The sequence below is a fragment of the Phragmites australis genome, chromosome 9 (genome assembly GCF_958298935.1).
Source record: "Phragmites australis chromosome 9, lpPhrAust1.1, whole genome shotgun sequence".
In the NCBI taxonomy this organism is placed as follows: Eukaryota; Viridiplantae; Streptophyta; class Magnoliopsida; order Poales; family Poaceae; genus Phragmites; species Phragmites australis.
Window position 1 is genome coordinate 3,277,864 of NC_084929.1, and position 17,780 is coordinate 3,295,643.

The 17,780-nt window shown below is 42.1% G+C and overlaps 1 long non-coding RNA gene across 1 annotated transcript; it reads right to left on the reverse strand.

Moving 5' to 3' along the window:
• Positions 1-609: 609 nt before the first annotated feature.
• LOC133928413 (uncharacterized) lies at positions 610-6,728 on the reverse strand. Its single transcript, XR_009911446.1, has 2 exons — positions 6,504-6,728; positions 610-893 (listed from the first exon to the last, which is right to left on the reverse strand). It is a non-coding gene; the product is annotated as an uncharacterized LOC133928413 (long non-coding RNA).
• Between the last annotated feature and the right edge of the window lie 11,052 nt (positions 6,729-17,780).

Below are 17,780 nucleotides of genomic sequence, written 5' to 3' on the forward strand. Positions count from 1 at the left end.
ATGTGTGACCTCATATCATCAGCCAATGTCAAATCTAATTTCCATTGTAAAAAGAGACAAGTATCTATCGCTTAGCACAAAAGCACCAGAGAAACATGCATAGTAAACATGGTCTAGTGAAGTGTTGTAGGTGCGTTGAATGAGTGCGACAAAATTTGAACTGTCCTATATACACTCATAAAAGTCTTAGGACATCGTAAGATTAGCAAGTGCCCGGTTCATATATTTTAGATTGTCCAGATCACCTGCTTGTGAGATGAGGGCCTACATCATTTTCAATCAGCGAAGGACAACAAGAAGCGCAGAAGTGTAGAAAACGTGCAGAATTTTTTCCAAGTGTCTTACTCCTGCATTGGGAAACAGTTGAACACCACTCACAGAAAAAAAGAAATCAAAAGTCTTTGCGCGAATTGAAACTGATGCGATTTAAGTGTGAATAAAGTTTCTGCCTGCCGAATTGAAGCATGCTGAACTTCTGTTTCCACAGCTAATTTCAGGTCATTCAGAGTTTCAGAATTCAGATCAAATAGAAGACTTCAAGAAATAAGTGGTTGAAGTTCAACTAATACCAGCTGGACCTTGATAAATGATAGATAAAGATATTTAGGATTAATAATGTCATGTTATATATCAGTCTTCATAGTGCTAACAGCTCACATGGTACATATGCTTGTCCATAACTAAAGCAGTCTTATAGATATACTAATTCCATAACATAATGCTGTATTCCGAGTATTAGATAGAACATTAGATCATGAGCACCGGTGTTGAGCTTTTAGACTTTCCATCTCTTCTCAAACTAACTTAAACTAAGCTCATGGCTGATCAAACTGCTGCTTCTTCCTCGCGATGTAGTCGTCGATGTATTTCGCTGACAACACGATCGGCACCTTCTTCATGTTCACCACCATCGTTATCTGCTCTGGCGGTGGTCTGGTGACCACCTCGCCGACAGGTTTAATCTTCTCCACCTTTTCTATCGTCACCTCACCCTCGGTCGCTACAGGGTTCTTGGCCCGAAGCATGGTGTGCTCACTTGTTTGTCTCAAGAGAGGAGGATAGCTAGCTGCTGAGCTGGTTGTTGAGCTTGCTTGCCTTCCATCGTGCTGGTGATGGTCTCCATTTATAGGCCCCAGGGGGTGCTGTTCTATTCGCTATTTATCACAGTGAGAATTAGATACAGCAGCAGTGTTATTTCACATTTGTTGTCTCGGCTGTTCAGTAGATGCCATAGGTGTAAAGCTATTAGTGTGAACATATCAACATCCTTAACTTGTTCGGGAGCCTCCAATTAGTGTGAACATATCAACATCCTTAACTTGAACCACATACTCGATGCAGGGAGGGTGCTTCTTGGAAGGGAAGAGTTTCAACAGTGAATAACCTTAGGCAGCAGGTAAGGAACCATACATGCCAAAAGAAAAACTGTAAGCACTACTACAGAAACTATTTTTCGAGACACCAGAATGTCTTTCTACAGGCGAGTCATATGGCAAACCATCTGACCGATTTCTAAAGACGGGCGACAGAAGAAACTGCTTGTGTAAAGGTTATTTTCACAAACGGTTCCTTACGTGAACCGCCTGTAAAAATCGTATTATTTTCACAAGCAGTTCACATAAGGAACCGTCTGTAGAAATAATTATTTTCGCATGCAGTTACTTATATAAACCGTCTGTGAAAATACTACAATTTCCACAGGCAGTTCATATAAGGAACCGCCTGTGGAAATGGATCATTTTCACAGGCGGTTCCATACATCAACCGCATGTGGAAATGAACTGATTAACACAGGCGATTCACATAAGGAACCAGCTGTGAAAATAACCATTACTACAGACAGTTCCTTGTGTGAACCACCTATGAAAATGGATGGCTATTTTCAGAGACGATTCACATAAGGAACCTCCTATGAAAATAGATGGCTGCTTCTCTTAAAAAATTCATAACTTTTTCATACGAACTCGGATTGAGACAAATTTTATATGAAAATTGTAACCCTCGACGAGATCTACAACTTTGTAGTTCAATTTTTTTTTATTTAAGATAATTTATATATCCAAATAATCAGTTAAAGTTTTACACATAAGTTTCGATCACACATATGCTATTGTTACCATAAGTCCTATTAATGCAAGTAAATCCAGAGAAGAAAAAGAATACTACCAACTTCAACATCTCCAACAAGATCAACTAGAAGAAGATCAAAGACCCCCACTATCAATAACAAAACTCTACTTACAGAAGTACTAGTGATAACAATAGCATCAAGTGTCATCAAGCATGGATATGTTCGCCAAGCATGGGTGACGGCTTAATTATAGATTATGCGGATAATTCTTATAATGAGACTATGCAATAATGAACAAGAGTCTATTTGCTTTGTAGGATGCAAATATTTTCCCTTTGATCCTTTAATCGTTCAGGTCGAGACTTTGTAATAAACATTATGGGGTTGTATGCATCGGAGGATGCAAAAGGCCGGACATATTTCCTTTATCTAAAAAGTGTCATCAAGCATTAGCATGGCCATAAATATTTTTTATTTTTTTTTCTCTTATTTTTTCTCACCTCAGCAGCACTAGAATAGGAACCATAGTACATTTTTGCTCAAGTTTGATGTAAGAGGTGACGGCTATGTACACAAAAGCGCATTCTGAAAATAGTGCAGAAACTTTTAGGGGCGAGAACTCAATCTTCCAAGTCATTTTTTGCCTCGAAAAAATTGCCGAACTTGACAAAGTTGGGGAGAAACGGATGTTACTTTTTCTAAGGATGTCTGTATAGTCAAAAAAATGTCCAAATTGGAGTCCGTCTGAAAAAGTTATTCCGTTTTACTGAAGGCGGTTCACATTCAGCAATTATCACAGGAGGTTCACTTAAGGAACCGCCTGTGAAAATCGGTTTTCACAGGCGGTTCCTAAAGAGAACCGCCTGTAAAAACCTTCAGTGTAAAAGGTTAAAAGGATGAAATATCCCGTTTCAATCACAACTGCTTGATAGGTGAGGTGGTAAGGCGGTTCGGGCACGAGGGTAGAGGGGAGGGAGGTTCCCATGAAACGCTAATACTGAAAACAGTGCAAAAATATAGCGTGGCCGTTGACTTGCAACGGCATGACCGCGGGGGTTCCTTGGGTAAAAAAAATTACCTTTTTCGGAAAAAAAAGGTCAATTCGGAGATCGATTATCACAAGCAGTTCAATTAATTAACCGCCTGTGAAAATCCATTTCCACAGGCACTTCCTTAAGAGAACCACTTGTGAAAACCATTTCTACAGGCGGTTCACTTAAGGAACCGCCTGTGGAAACCGATTTCCACAGGTGATTCCTTATGTGAACCACGTATGAAAATAGATTTCTACAGACGGTCTATTTTACACCTGTGAAAATTATCAATTTTCACAGGTCTTTGATCACAGACGGGTGCACTAAATGCCTGTGAAAACGGGTTATGAACCGCCTTTGAAAATAGTTTCTGTAGTAGTGAAACATTTGAATGGGTCAACCCTGCAATTTTTTAAAAAAATTGGTTGATTTATGGAATTTTCAGAAAATTTGGTCAGTTTTCTATTTCAATTTTGTTAGAAGATCTCGTTTCAAAAAACTGCAAAAATCCAAACCTTGGAATTTGGTTTTTCTATGGTTCCCTAGTAAATTTATAACTGAGAATGTGAACCTTGCATAGGTGCATGGTTTCATAGAGACTGTCAAGTTTATTCATATGGTTTAACATCTAGTTAATCTTCACCATCTTTCATATCTATTTCACCAACAAAAAGTTCAGAATAAAATCAAATTTAATGCAAAAGGGCCCTTCCTTTACCTGAACATTTGTCAGGCAATCAGCGAAAGCAAACGCATTATCACCAACGTACAGAATATCTACAGTCAAACCCTTGGTGCCAATTGGAGAAAGAAAGGAATCCAATTAAGTGAAAAGACAGGAGCTTAGGGGAGATCTAACTTTAAGACTTGGTAGATTAATCAATCACAAAATCATTTTGTTTTCATCTCGAACACGACTAACTAACTAACTAATTGCATGACTCTAATCCCAAATTCTTGTTAGTGGACTTCTATGTCAGAATCAAACCAGGATGCACGCAAACACACTTAAGCACAGGAGGTTTTTTTTGCTGCGACACAAAATTTGCAGCATTTTTTTTATTTTTATATTGCTAAGTAAAATGCAATTACATGGGCTCTTAGAAGCTAATTACAAAATGTAATAGCCATAAAGAAATTAAGCACCTACTTAACTCAGCCTAATGCAAAAAATAACCAATTTTCTTTTATCTGTTTGTTTCTTTGTCCATCGGAGTGTTATGTATGTGCTACATATGTGATCTCCCTTTGGCAGACATTGCGCTAAGACTACTACAACTACAATTGTTGGGTGAGGAACATGCCAGTGCAAGCGCAGGCTATACCTAGAAATATTGTATCATGTAATGTAAATGCTATGAGCAAGCTGCATATGTGCTGAAATCATTTTTATTTCTAAAATGCGAGATTTGTTTGACCCTATGATATGTATTAGTGTCGGTTGGTACCGGCACTGATACATATCACAGATCATTGAGACTAATTATCAGTGTCGGTTATACAACTAGCACTAATGATTCATAATTATCAGTACCGAGTAATTAGTATTGTCTAAAAAACCGTCACTGATGACGTTTTTAAGCAGGCACTGATAACCATTTATGTACTAGTGCAGGTAAAACTTTAGGCTAGCTCCGTGATTGGATAAGAGCGGATTATCCGACGAGGCCGATGGGGTATTTGATATGAGAAACAGGGTGATGATAGACGACAAACTAACTGCAGTCATTCACAACTCCACAACCAACTCATGCAGTCATTGGCAACCTCTGATCTGATGAGAAAATGAGGAAGAAGAAGAATAGCCCAACTTTTGCCATAGCTGTGCATCCTATTAACCCATTTCTGGGGACACTCGGAAAGAAGAAAACTAAAAGGTAAAATCTAAAAATACACGTGTATACTTTAGTCTTATGGTGTGTACACATCTTAAAGACCTAATGGTTACCAACAGAAAATTCATGGAAGTCGATCTCGTTCCCTGAAAGTCCAAAAGAGTTCGGCGTGGAATCTGTGCTGCCTGTTGTCGATCTGTTCCCCACATAAATTGTTCAAAATGTCGGGCTCCTAATTTCAACTAGGGGTGTTAATTGTGCATGGAAGCATTTTGAAGACGAATTAAGTTCTTATTCGGTGCAGATCATGCATAAAAATGATCGGGTACTTAGATCAGGAAAACTTGCTTCAGCAAAGCTAAACATCAGAGAGTCAAATCACCGGCAAAATGGAGCTAAATATCGTAGTCGTAACCGCAGCAGGAATCACACACGTACTTGACCGATCGAGAAAGCTGCCGATGCAAAACTATTGTGTTGCTCAGACTGCTCCACCTACATTTGCAAATATCGATCAAGGCATCTTACTAGCTGCCTAGCTGGATTGATAAATCGATGCAAAGGTAAGCTTGCGGTTACACGTTTGCCGAAAGCGCATTCATCTGGTGCCTTCCACACCGGCTGGGAGCCTGGGAGACTTGACTCCATGTCTCGATCCTTCGATTTCGGTTCTTTCCATGTGTGAACTGCATTTTTCTTTCTTTTTTCCTTTTTCAGAAGACTGTCTGAGATAGTCGTGATGCCCTTGTACCGGTTAGGTACAAACTGGCACTGATAAAGTATCGGTGTTAGTTCGTAATATTTTGAGCTCAATCGTTAATCGTAACATTCTGAAATCGATCAACAATCAAGTCTGGTTAGACCGGCACTGATATAGGGTCCGAACCCGAAATTTTACTTCAATAAACTTTTAGCTCGTAAGCCCTCATGTCCGCTTTCTCCTATCTCCTCTGCACCGCGCTCTCCTCTCTCCTCATCCTCTCTCTCTCTCACTCTGGTCCCCTTTTTTCCTCCCTCTCTCGAACTCTCCTCTCTCGCCGTGCGCCCCTCTCTCCTCCCTCTCTCCACTACGTGAAAAACGAACAAAGAAGACATACCATAAGTGATGGGTCATTACATGACCCGTCAGTTATATCGCCTCAGGTCGGGACCAGGTATTTACATGTCACAGATAACGGCTAATAGATGATAGGTCATAATATTACCTGTCACCTATAACATTAGTGATAAGTTACCCGTCACTTATAACTTGATCATAAATGATAGATAAAGATATTTAGGATTAATAATGTATTGTTATATATCAGTCTTCATAGTGCTAACAGCTCACATGGTACATATGCTTGTCCATAACTAAAGCAGTCTTATAGATATACTAATTCCATAACATAATGCTGTATTCTGAGTATTAGATAGAACATTAGATCATGAGCACCGGTGCTGAGCTTTTAGACTTTCCATCTCTTCTCAAACTAGCTTAAACTAAGCTCATGGCTGATCAAACTGCTCCTTCTTCCTCGCGATGTACTCGTCGATGTATTTCGCTGACAACACGATCGGCACCTTCATGTCAGAGACGGCAACACCAGAATCCATCTGCCCCACCATCGTTATCTGCTCTGGCGGTGGTCTGGTGACCACCTCGCCGACAGGTTTAATCTTCTCCACCTTTTCTATCGTCACCTCACCCTCGGTCGCTACAGGGTTCTTGGCCCGAAGCATGGTGTGCTCACTTGTTTGTCTCAAGAGAGGAGGATAGCTAGCTGCTGAGCTGGTTGTTGAGCTTGCTTGCCTTCCATCGTGCTGGTGATGGTCTCCATTTATAGGCCCCAGGGGGTGCTGTTCTATTCGCTATTTATCACAGTGAGAATTAGATACAGCAGCAGTGTTATTTCACATTTGTTGTCTCGGCTGTTCAGTAGATGCCATAGGTGTAAAGCTATTAGTGTGAACATATCAACATCCTTAACTTGTTCGGGAGCCTCCAATTAGTGTGAACATATCAACATCATTAACTTGAACCACATACTCGATGCAGGGAGGGCGCTTCTTGGAAGGGAAGAGTTTCAACAGTGAATAACCCTAGGCAGCAGGTAAGGAACCATACATGCCAAAAGAAAAACTGCAAACACTACTACAGAAACTAATTTTCGAGACACCTAGAATGTCTTTTTACAGGTGGATCATATGGCAAACCGTCTGACCAATTTCTAAAGACCGGCGACGGAAGAAACTGCCTGTATAAAGGTTATTTCTACAAGCGGTCCTTATGTGAACCACCTGTAGAAATCGTACTATTTTCACAAGCAGTTCACATAAGGAACCGTCTATAGAAATGGTTATTTTCGCATGCAATTACTTATATAAACCGTCTATGAAAATACTACGATTTTCATAGGCAGTTCATATAAGGAACCGCTGTGGAAATAGATCATTTTCACAAACGGTTCCATATATCAACCGCATGTGAAAATGAACCGATTAACACAGGCGGTTCACATAAGGAACCAGCTGTGAAAATGATCATTACCACAGGTGATTCCTTATGTGAACCACCTATGAAAATGAAGGGCTATTTTTAGAGGCGATTCACATAAAAAACCTTCTATGAAAATAGATAACTGCTTCTCTTAAAAAATTCATAATTTTTTCATACGAACTCGGAGTGAGACAAATTTTATATGAAAATTGTAGCCCTCGACGACATATACAACTTTGTAATTGAATTTTTTTGTTTTAAGATAATTTATGTATCCAAATAATCAGTTAAAGTTTTACACATAAGTTTCGATCACACATATGCTGTTGTTACCATAAGTCCTATTAATGCAAGTAAATCCAGAGAAGAAAAAGAATACTATCAACTTCAACATCTCCAACAAGATCAACTAAAAGAAGATCAAAGACCCCCACTATCAATAACAAGACTCTACTTACAGAAGTACTAGTGATAACAATAGCATCAAGTATCATCAAGCATTAGCATGGCCATAAATATTTTTTATTTTATTTTTCTCTTATTTTTTTCTCACCTCAGCAGCACTAGAATAGGAACCATAGTATATTTTTGCTCAAGTTTGATGTAAGAGGTGACGGCTATGTACACAGACGTGCGTTCTGAAAATAGTGCAGAAACTTTTAGAGGCGAGAATTCAATCTTTCAAGCTATTTTTACCTCGAAAAAATTGCCAAACTTGACAAAGTTGGGGACAAACGGATGTTACTTTTTCTATAGATGTCCGTATAGTTAAAAAAACGTTCAAATTGGAGTCCGTATGAAAAAGTTATGATCATTTTACTGAAGGCGGTTCACATTCACAGCAATTATCACAGGAGGTACACTTAAGGAACCGCCTATGAAAACCTTTGGCGTAAAAGGTTAAAAGGATGAAATATCCCGTTTCAATCATTGCTGCTTGATAGGTGAGGTGGTAAGGCGGTTCGGGCACGAGGGTAGAGGGGAGGGAGGTTGCGGGTTCGATTCTCATGAAACGCAAAAACTGAAAACAGTGCAAAAAATATAGCGTGGCCATTGACTTGCAACGGCATGACGACGGGGGTTCCTTGGGTAAAAAAATTCGCTTTTTCGGGAAAAAAAAAAGGTCAATTCGGAGATCGATTATCACAGGCGATTCACTTAAGGAACCGCCTGTGAAAATCCATTTCCACAAGCACTTCCTTAAGAGAACTGCTTGTGAAAACCATTTCTACAGTCGATTCACTTAAGGAACCGCCTGTGAAAACCGATTTCCACAGGTGGTTCCTTATGTGAACCGCCTATGAAAATAGATTTTCACAGGCGATCTATTTTACACGTGAAAATTATCAATTTTCACAGATCTTCGATCACAGGTGGGTGTACTAAACGCTTATGAAAACGTGTTATGAACCGCCTCTAAAAATAGTTTATGTAGTAGTGAAATATTTGAATGAGTCAACCCTACAATTTTTTAAAAAATTGGGTGATTTATGGAATTTTCAGAAAAATTGGTCAGTTTTCTATTTCAATTTTGTTAGAAGATCTCGTTTCAAAAAACTGCAAAAATCCAAACCTTGGGATTTGGTTTTTCTATGGTTCCCTAGTAAATTTATAACTGAGAATGTGAACCTTGCATAGGTGCATGGTTTCATAGATACTGTCAAGTTTATTCGTATGGTTTAACATCTAGTTAATCTTCACCATCTTTCATATCTATTTCACCAACAAAAAGTTCAGAACAAAATCAAATTTAATGCAAAAGGGCCCTTCCTTTACCTGAACATTTGTCAGGCAATCAACGAAAGCAAACGCATTATCACCAACGTACATAATATCTACAGTCAAACCCTTGGCGCCAATTGGAGAAAGAAAGGAATCCAATTAAGTGAAAAGACGGGAGCTTAGGGGAGATCTAACTTTAAGACTTGGTAGATTAATTAATCACAAAATCATTTTGTTTTCGTCTCAAACACGACTAACTAACTAATTGCATGACTCTAATCCCAAATTCTTGTTAGTGGACTTCTATGTCAGAATCAAACTAGAAATTTGCAGCATTTTCTGATTTTTATATTGCTATGTAAAATGCAATTACATGGGCTCTTAGAAGCTAATTAGAAATTGTAACAGCCATAAAGAAATTAAGCACCTACTTAACTCAGCCTAATGCAAAAAATAACCGATATGCAGATGCAAATGAAACGGCCATGTAGTACTAAAATCTATGCACATGCAGAAAAGAAACAGAAATGACACTAACTCTGCTGCAGGATTATTCGTGCAACAAACTCCCTCTAATCCTGATGCAGTTCTTCGATGTTGATGATGTCAATCTATGCGCGGAGTTCCTGAAGCTCGATGCGACCAAGAGACTTGGTGAGAATATCGCCAAGCTGCTCAGCTATTCCGATAAACTCAATGTCAATCTGGCCTTTTTTTGCACACTCCTAAATGAAATGAAACTTTGTGTATATGTGCTTGCTCCGGTCATGATGCATTGGGTTCTTGATCAACGAGATTGTGGACTTGTTGTCAATCTTCACAACTGGTGCGCTAGGCTCTGAGATGAGCATGTCACTCAGAATATGCACCAACCACATGCCCTTGCAAGCTGCTGTGGGAGAACCGTCCAGATAATATTCTAATTAATCACCAGAAGGATCATTATTTATAATCACCATCTTGATGATTAACCATAATATCATCCAGTAGTTCCGAGACTTGTTTTGTACCTAAAATCGGAACACATGCCTTTACAACATCTAACATCACAACATAACTTAAGAAAGAGCAAGTAATTAACATTATATTACAAGTTCTTAAACACTACCAAGTTATTACAATTTACAACAAAAGAGAGATAGAAGGAGACTAAAATCTGCTCAACTTCTAACCAATAAAAAAAACTACATAGCGGAAGCTAAAGCTACAAACAACAAAAGGAGGATAGAGTCGTATGCCCTTAGGCTCTATCACAAAAGCACGCCAACTGAGTAGGATGCACTAGTCATGCCTGCCACCACACTCGGCAGGCGCAAAGTAGCCAAATACCGCTTCCTCTTCACCTACAAAACCTATAGAGCAGCTGAGTACGAAGGTACTCGCAAGACTTAATTCATATAGATCACATATACATAGACCGACTCCAAGAATCATGCATTGGGCCATTAGCAAGGAAAAATATTACAAGGTTAAGTACATTAATATGCTTAAGCAACCTAGACATATGTGTGAGCACCTAAACTTAACTAACAACAATACCATTATACACTGCAATGACCCTCTACATAAATGTAACTAGAACCATCATGAACATGTATGTAACACTAACCATCTTCCCCATGACCAACATATCCAACCACAAACCACAACTCATGACTCTATGATGGTGCGCATGGACAAAAGACATGCTTATGATCGAGAGCGCGGCAGTTCTAACTATTTTTACTCTTGCAGAGGGATACTCCTTTACCCACACAACACGAGGACCATTAGGCTTGCATGACCACACAAGTCCATACAAGGGGTACTTGTGATAACCTTTCCCAATAAACCCTAACCATTTGATACATGCATCGCTCTGCGCAGAGGTATCCAGAATTACTCCCGGAGAAAACTAGACATCTCTATAAGCCCACCTGCTCACATCATCGATGTTCAGGCCCAAATGATCACATCTACAGAGATATTCGGCTTACCTTACAATTAGATCAGCATGTGGTGAGTACGGTAAGTGCTAAAGCCAAGGACGACCAACGGTCAGTGCTTAACCGATGCAAGGCGGTCTGCAGTATCCAGGCCCCTCCCCGAACTACCCCGGGAACCTCCTCCAGGGTAGATGATACCCCTAACACCACCCACATCTCGTCTCATTCTCACATCTCAACCATCTCAACAACATAGTCAATAGTGTGAAACATTAAGTAAGCTCTAAGCTCACGAAGAACGGCATCACCATCGCTCGACTTCTACTAAGGACCTATGCATTGCTAAGAATGTCGAACAAATCTTAGGCTAGACATCAACAATATTATTGAGGTGACAAGGATGAGGATAATCAACAATTCAAAATAGAGGATATGCAATACAACATAGGTGCTACCCATTTTGCCCGACATCAACTCGCTACTCATGCAAACATACATAAGCAAAATTTATCAAATTTTGACTTCATTCAATTCAACACAAGGGTTCAGTAGCCTTGCTGCTCTACCAGCTGCCTGATGCTACCCGCACAAAATTCACAAAAGTGGGATGCCTCGGTGTTGCCCTCGCTTTTCTAAACTGTGCATGGGTGCAATGCATAAATAAATGAACAATGCAAAAAGGATGAATAAAAATGCATGATCAAGTAATAGTGGAGCGTCAAGACTCGAAAACCTTTGCAAAAAACTGTTAAGGGACTAGGGCTTCAAAGCATGAAACCCCGGATAAGCCAACTTTTAGTGCACCAAGCCTTCAGTGGCTGGCAGTCAGACTGGCTCTGGGGTGGCGCTCAGACTAGTGGCCAGCAAAGAGTTTTGGAGACTGGCGGTCGAACCAACATTGATCCGACGGTTAGACCGCCCACCAACGATCAGACCGACCCTAGCGGTGGTCTGACCCCTGTATAGAGCCCTCACTTCGGACCTTCGAGTTCCAACTGCCGGTCAGACCAGCCCTAGCTGCAGTCAAACCACCAGGCCTTGCTGGCAACACCCTTGTGGGGTTGCTGATAAGAGCTTCGGTGAGACTCTCGGTCATGGAGGGTACCTAAATGCTCTATGAGACTAGTAGAGTGTTTCTAAAGTGACTTGGACTACCATCACTGAGCTAAACTCAAAATGTCCCATGGATTGGACCTAGGCTAGGTTGAGTTTTGGGCCTAAACGACACGGGGGATCGAATCAAGCTCGGAAACAACGGAAAACGGTAGGGGAAGCCTCACCTTAGTGCATTGAAGCTTTCTAGCAGATGAGTTTGCTTCGAGAAGACTTCGATTTGCGGATCGGCTCCCGGGGTGGTGGTGGAGCTTGAGGTGAATGGCGGGTCTTCAGCAAGGGAGAAGAGGGGGAGACGCTTGGGGAAGTCCTTCGAGAGCTCGTGAGAGTCCCCTACTCCGATCTCCGGCCCTCGAACGCGATCACAACAGAACCCCTCTCCTTCTAGTGTTGGGTGGAGAGAGTGAGAGAGAGAGAGCAAATGAGAGAGTGAGAGAGTCAATCGACCACCTTAAGTCGAGCCTCTGTGTGCTGGCGATCGGACCGCGTAGGGCGTTAGTCAGACCGCAGCAAGCACATGCGACAAGCCCACGTGGCTACCACCTGGCGGTCAAACCGTGGGTGATCCCAGTCAGACCGCGAGAGGGGTTTTGTGTTGAATCTTTCTAAGTATTCCTGCTTTCCCTTGCCTTTCTTCTCCAAAGGATCTAGGGCTTTTCTAATGAGCTCTAAACCATCTCTAGGGTGTTTGAAGCACCTTCAAACTAACTTGTCGGACCATTACGTAACAACATAGGTGATAACACATGCGATAATGGTTAAGCGATGCTTAATTATGGCTTATCATTTTTGGGATGTGATAGCTGTGAAGGCCACGGCAATATATTCAGCCTTGCAGGATGACAGGGCCACCACCTTCTGCTTGGATGACTGCAATGTGATGGGGTTGCTGTAGAGAAAGAAGATCATCCCGGAGGTGCTCTTCCTACCATCGATGTCTCCAGTCATATCACTATTGTCGTAACAACAGATGCGGCCACATGCTCTTCTTCTTCTCGACCATGTAGAGAATACCCCATGTTCTTATCCCTGCAACATAGTGTAATATGTGCTTGACGGCGACGAGGTGCTCTTTACTTGTCAGTAGGCTAGGTCTGGCCGGGTGTGGACGAGATACCGGAGGCTCCCGACTAAACTCTGGTAGAGAGTAGCATCGACCGGCGTGATGAGCTTGATTTGCTGAGATTGAGGCATACCTCCAATGGATTTTGATAGGGGTTGCAGTCCACCAGCCCAGGCTTCTCCAGAATCTTCAATGTGTAGGCGGATTACCCGAGCTTGATGTCATCCGAGCTGTGCTACATCTCGATGCTAAGGTAGTACTTGAGCGCTCCCAAATTGCTCATCCAGAATAAGTTCTTCATCTCCCCCTTGAACTTGTGGATGCTGCTGGTGTTGTCATCAGCATCAATTAAGTCATCGATGTAGACACCCATAATTAGCTGACTCCCACTTTCACCTCACCTGTACACTCCTTGTTAAGAGCTTCTACGATGAAAGCCGAGTGTGAGTAGAGTGGTGTCCAACTTCTCGTTCTAGGTGTGTGGTGCGTAGCGGAGATTGTAGAGCGCCTTATGGAGACGTAGCACCTTGTTCTTGTGCTTGTTGTTGATGAACCTTGCTCTTCTTTAATAAAGCTGCTTGGTTCATCGGCGCTCGCCATGTGAAGCTCTTTGAGGTCGAGTTGGTGCGGTGCGTACCCTCAAGGCATTGTCTAACCGAGGACGTTGTTGATAGTGTGGTAGCGTTGAGGAGCATCATCATTACCATCCACATCAAGCATGGAGATGTGTATGGGTGGCATGGCATGGCGTGCTCGAATATCACCGTAGTTTGATCCTCTACAATAGCAGGTGTCACTGGAGAAGGTGTTTGGCCATGGTCCAGGGAGCTCATACGCATGTTGCGCACTGGCTCCCTAGTGACCATGTACTCCACAGTGAAGGGGTCATCATCATTCACCTCATGTTCGTCCTTTGAGCTCCATTTCCACTGCGTCAATTCATCGAACACAACATCACACATCATGTGCATGCTCTTGCTAATGGGGTCGTACACCCAGTATTCCTTGGACCCACTTTCATAGCAGACAAAGATCATCTAAGTGTTGCGGTCATCGAGCTTCTTCTGGCGAGGCTTCACATTCTTGACATGTGCGATGCAACCAAAGGTGCGGAGGAAGTGTACCACCGGCCGCATGCCATTCCAAGACTCGTACAAAGTCTTGCCATCAATGCTCTGAGTCGATGCACGGTTGAGGATGAAGATGACGGTGGAGGCGGCCTCATCCCAGAATGTTCCGAGAAGGCCCTTTGTCTTCAGCATGCTTTGGGCCATGGCGATAACTGTCTGATTTCGGCACTCAATGACCCCACTATGTTGTGGAGAATAGGAGGTTGTGAGCTGCCGCTGAACACCGCACTCAGCACAATAGTCCCTAAACTCCATCAATGTGAACTCACCGCCACAATCGATGTGGAGTACCTTGAGCTTCCTTGCTGACTTCGCCTCAGCCATGGCTTGGAAATGTCTGATTGCCATTGGAGCTTGGTCCTTGCTCGCAAGGAGACTGAGCCACATGTAGCAGCTCAAGTCAGCCACCAATAGTAGGAAGTGGTGACTACCGCTTGGTGTCATTGGTGTGATCAGCTCACAGAGGTTTTCACGCACAAGGTCAATGACGTGCTCCGAGTGATACTTCCCCAACTCGGGGAACAATACTCACCTTTGCTTTCTAGAGAGGCAACTGTCACAGACTTGACCAATATTATCAATTTGTGACAGCCCTCACACCACAGCCTGCTTGCAGAGCTTGCACAGGGATTGGAAGCTGAGGTGCCCATACCTCACGTGCCAAAGCCATGTCTCCTCTGAGCCTCTTGCTGACAGGCACACTAGTTGCGATGTCAAGGCTGAGCATGTACAGCCAGCTAGGGGAGCACCTCACCCTCACCAGCAACCATCGATCCGAGTCCCAAATTTACGAACACCACCATCAACCAGCACCTGGTAGCCATTCTCGTCAAGCTGGCTGATACTGATGGTGTTGGTGGTTAGCAGGGGAATGAAGTACACCATCGTGAGTGCATAGTGCTCACCGGTCTTGTAGGTGAACAAGATCGTTCCATGCCCCTCGATGTCGATGATGGATGTGTCATCAAACTTGACGATGCCTTAGATTCTAGAGTCAATTTAAGAGAAGGTAGCGCGCGACCCAATCATGTGGTTCACTATACTGGTGTTGAGGTACCACATCTGATCGTTGTGGTCCTTCTCTTGATCCAGATGTGCAAATACCTTCACCTTGACTAGCTGCGACACAACCCTTGGCATCAAAAGCGTGGGCTCATCGTTGTCACCATGCGTCAAGTGGGCCTCTGCCTGCTTCGGCTTGCTGTGCCAATCCTTGGCCCAATGGCCAAATTTGCCACAATTCTGACATTAGTCTCAACCACCTCTTGGGCCGGATGTGTTGTTGTTGCCATCATGCAACCTGTTGTCGCGTCCGCACCCACGGTTCTTACCATGACGATGATGGGAGCCGCCATTGCCACCGCTACTGGATCCTCCCTCATCATCATGCTTCTTCATGCGAGCTGGCCATTCCTCCTTAGTGAGGAGTAGTTTTTGCCTGCCATTGCCATCAAAAGAGCCGAGCTTATACCTCTACTCCACAACATGCAAGTGACTAGTCACCTCCTCGATTGAGAGCGTTCTTAGACCAAGGAGGGTCTCAAAGCAAATGGCGACCTACTGTAAACATTATGGGATGATGACCTATAGAAACTTTCGCACAACCTCTACATCAATGACTTGATCCCCCAGGACTCAGAGATTGTTGGTAAGACTTGTAATCCTCATGGTGAAGTCGTCAATAGACTCACCATCATTGAACTAGATCTCGCCGAGCTCGCATCGCAACTTCTATGTGTTTGCTTCTCTAACACGCTCGATGCCGACATGCATCATATTGATCACGTCCCAGGAGTCCTTGGTGGTGTCCTTGATGGAGATAGTGGATAGCATCTTTGACGGCACAGCGCGGAAAATGGCAAATAACACTAGCCTATTATCATGGTAGTCATTGCTGCTAGGTTCGATTGCCTCGCAAAGTCCTTGTGCCTACAGGTTCACATGCATCACGAGTGCCCACTCGGTGTAGTTCACTTGTGTGAGCATGGGGTAGACCACCGAGCCTGAAGCCTCCTTGATGACGCGATGCACGACCATCTCGTGGTCACTGTCATCGTGGTGCCGTGGCCGGCACGGAGGAGGTTTCGATGAGCTACGGTGGCCTCGGCGTGGAGGAGTCCTTGACTGCACACCTGCAGGAGCCAACGATGACATAGCACTTGCCTAAATTGACAACAATGTCTCTAATACCAAATGTCATAATCAAACAAGGACGCACACAAAACACACTCGAACACAGGAGGATTTTTTGTGCTGCAACACAAAACTTATGGCGTTTTTTATTTTTATATTGCTAGAAGTAAATTGCAATTACATGGGATCTTAGGAGCTAATTACAAATGGTAACAACTATGTAGAAATTAAGCACCTGCTTAACTCAACCTAACGCACAGAATAACTGACATGAACATGCAAATAAAACGGCTATGCAATACTAAACTCTATGCACATGCAAAAAAAAAAAAGAAATGGAAATGACACTAACTCTGCTCAGGATTGATCGTTCAACATTCTAGCCCCTCAAATAATATTTGCCGATTACTACTTTGAGAGATTTTGGGTTAGATTTAAGAGTGTGCCACTTTTTTGTGACAATAGTAGTGTCATAAGCTTAGTTAATAACCTAGTCCATCACTCCAAAACTAAACACATAGATGTGAGATTCCACTTCTTGCAAGATCACAACAAGAAGTGAGACATTAACTTGCGATACATAGATACCCAACACCAGCTTGTCGACATCTTTACCAAACCTCTAGATGCAACCAGATTTGATTTCTGAGGGAAGAGCTTAGAGTGTGTCATCCTTATGTCATTATGTGAGGGAAGTTGCCTTTGTATATACTCTATCTTATTTTTGTTGCATTTATATCGTATAGCATTATGTAAGATAATCATCGTAGAAAAGTTTTAACTTATATGTCTTTAGCATTTTCAGCTGCTAGTCTTAAATTTGGACTGAGTTGAGTAGTTGTGCAAAGTAATGTTTTAAACTTAGGCTCCTCTTGATGCTTTGAAATGAAACATTTCAAGCAAGCTTGCTTTTCTAAAGATGATATTTGGCAATTTTATAAATCATGTAGACTATGAAATGTTACATTTTTTATCACCATATTTTTAATTGCTTTGGCTTAGTCAATACTTGTGTTAAGACTAGTTTGATGAATATCTTACTCTACGTTTCTTGGTTCAATATAGTGGATTGGAAAATATTGCACTATATTTTTTATCTTTACCAAATGTTTAGCTTGTGATAGAACATTAGGGGAACTTGTGTTCCTTATGTTGCAAAGACATTACTTGACTTGATCTTATGAGAACTTGGTAATTTATGAAATTTTAATAATCTTGAGCAATCAAGTTTCTTGTGCTAAGATGTGATCCAATACAGTTGTTTTGATGCCTCGA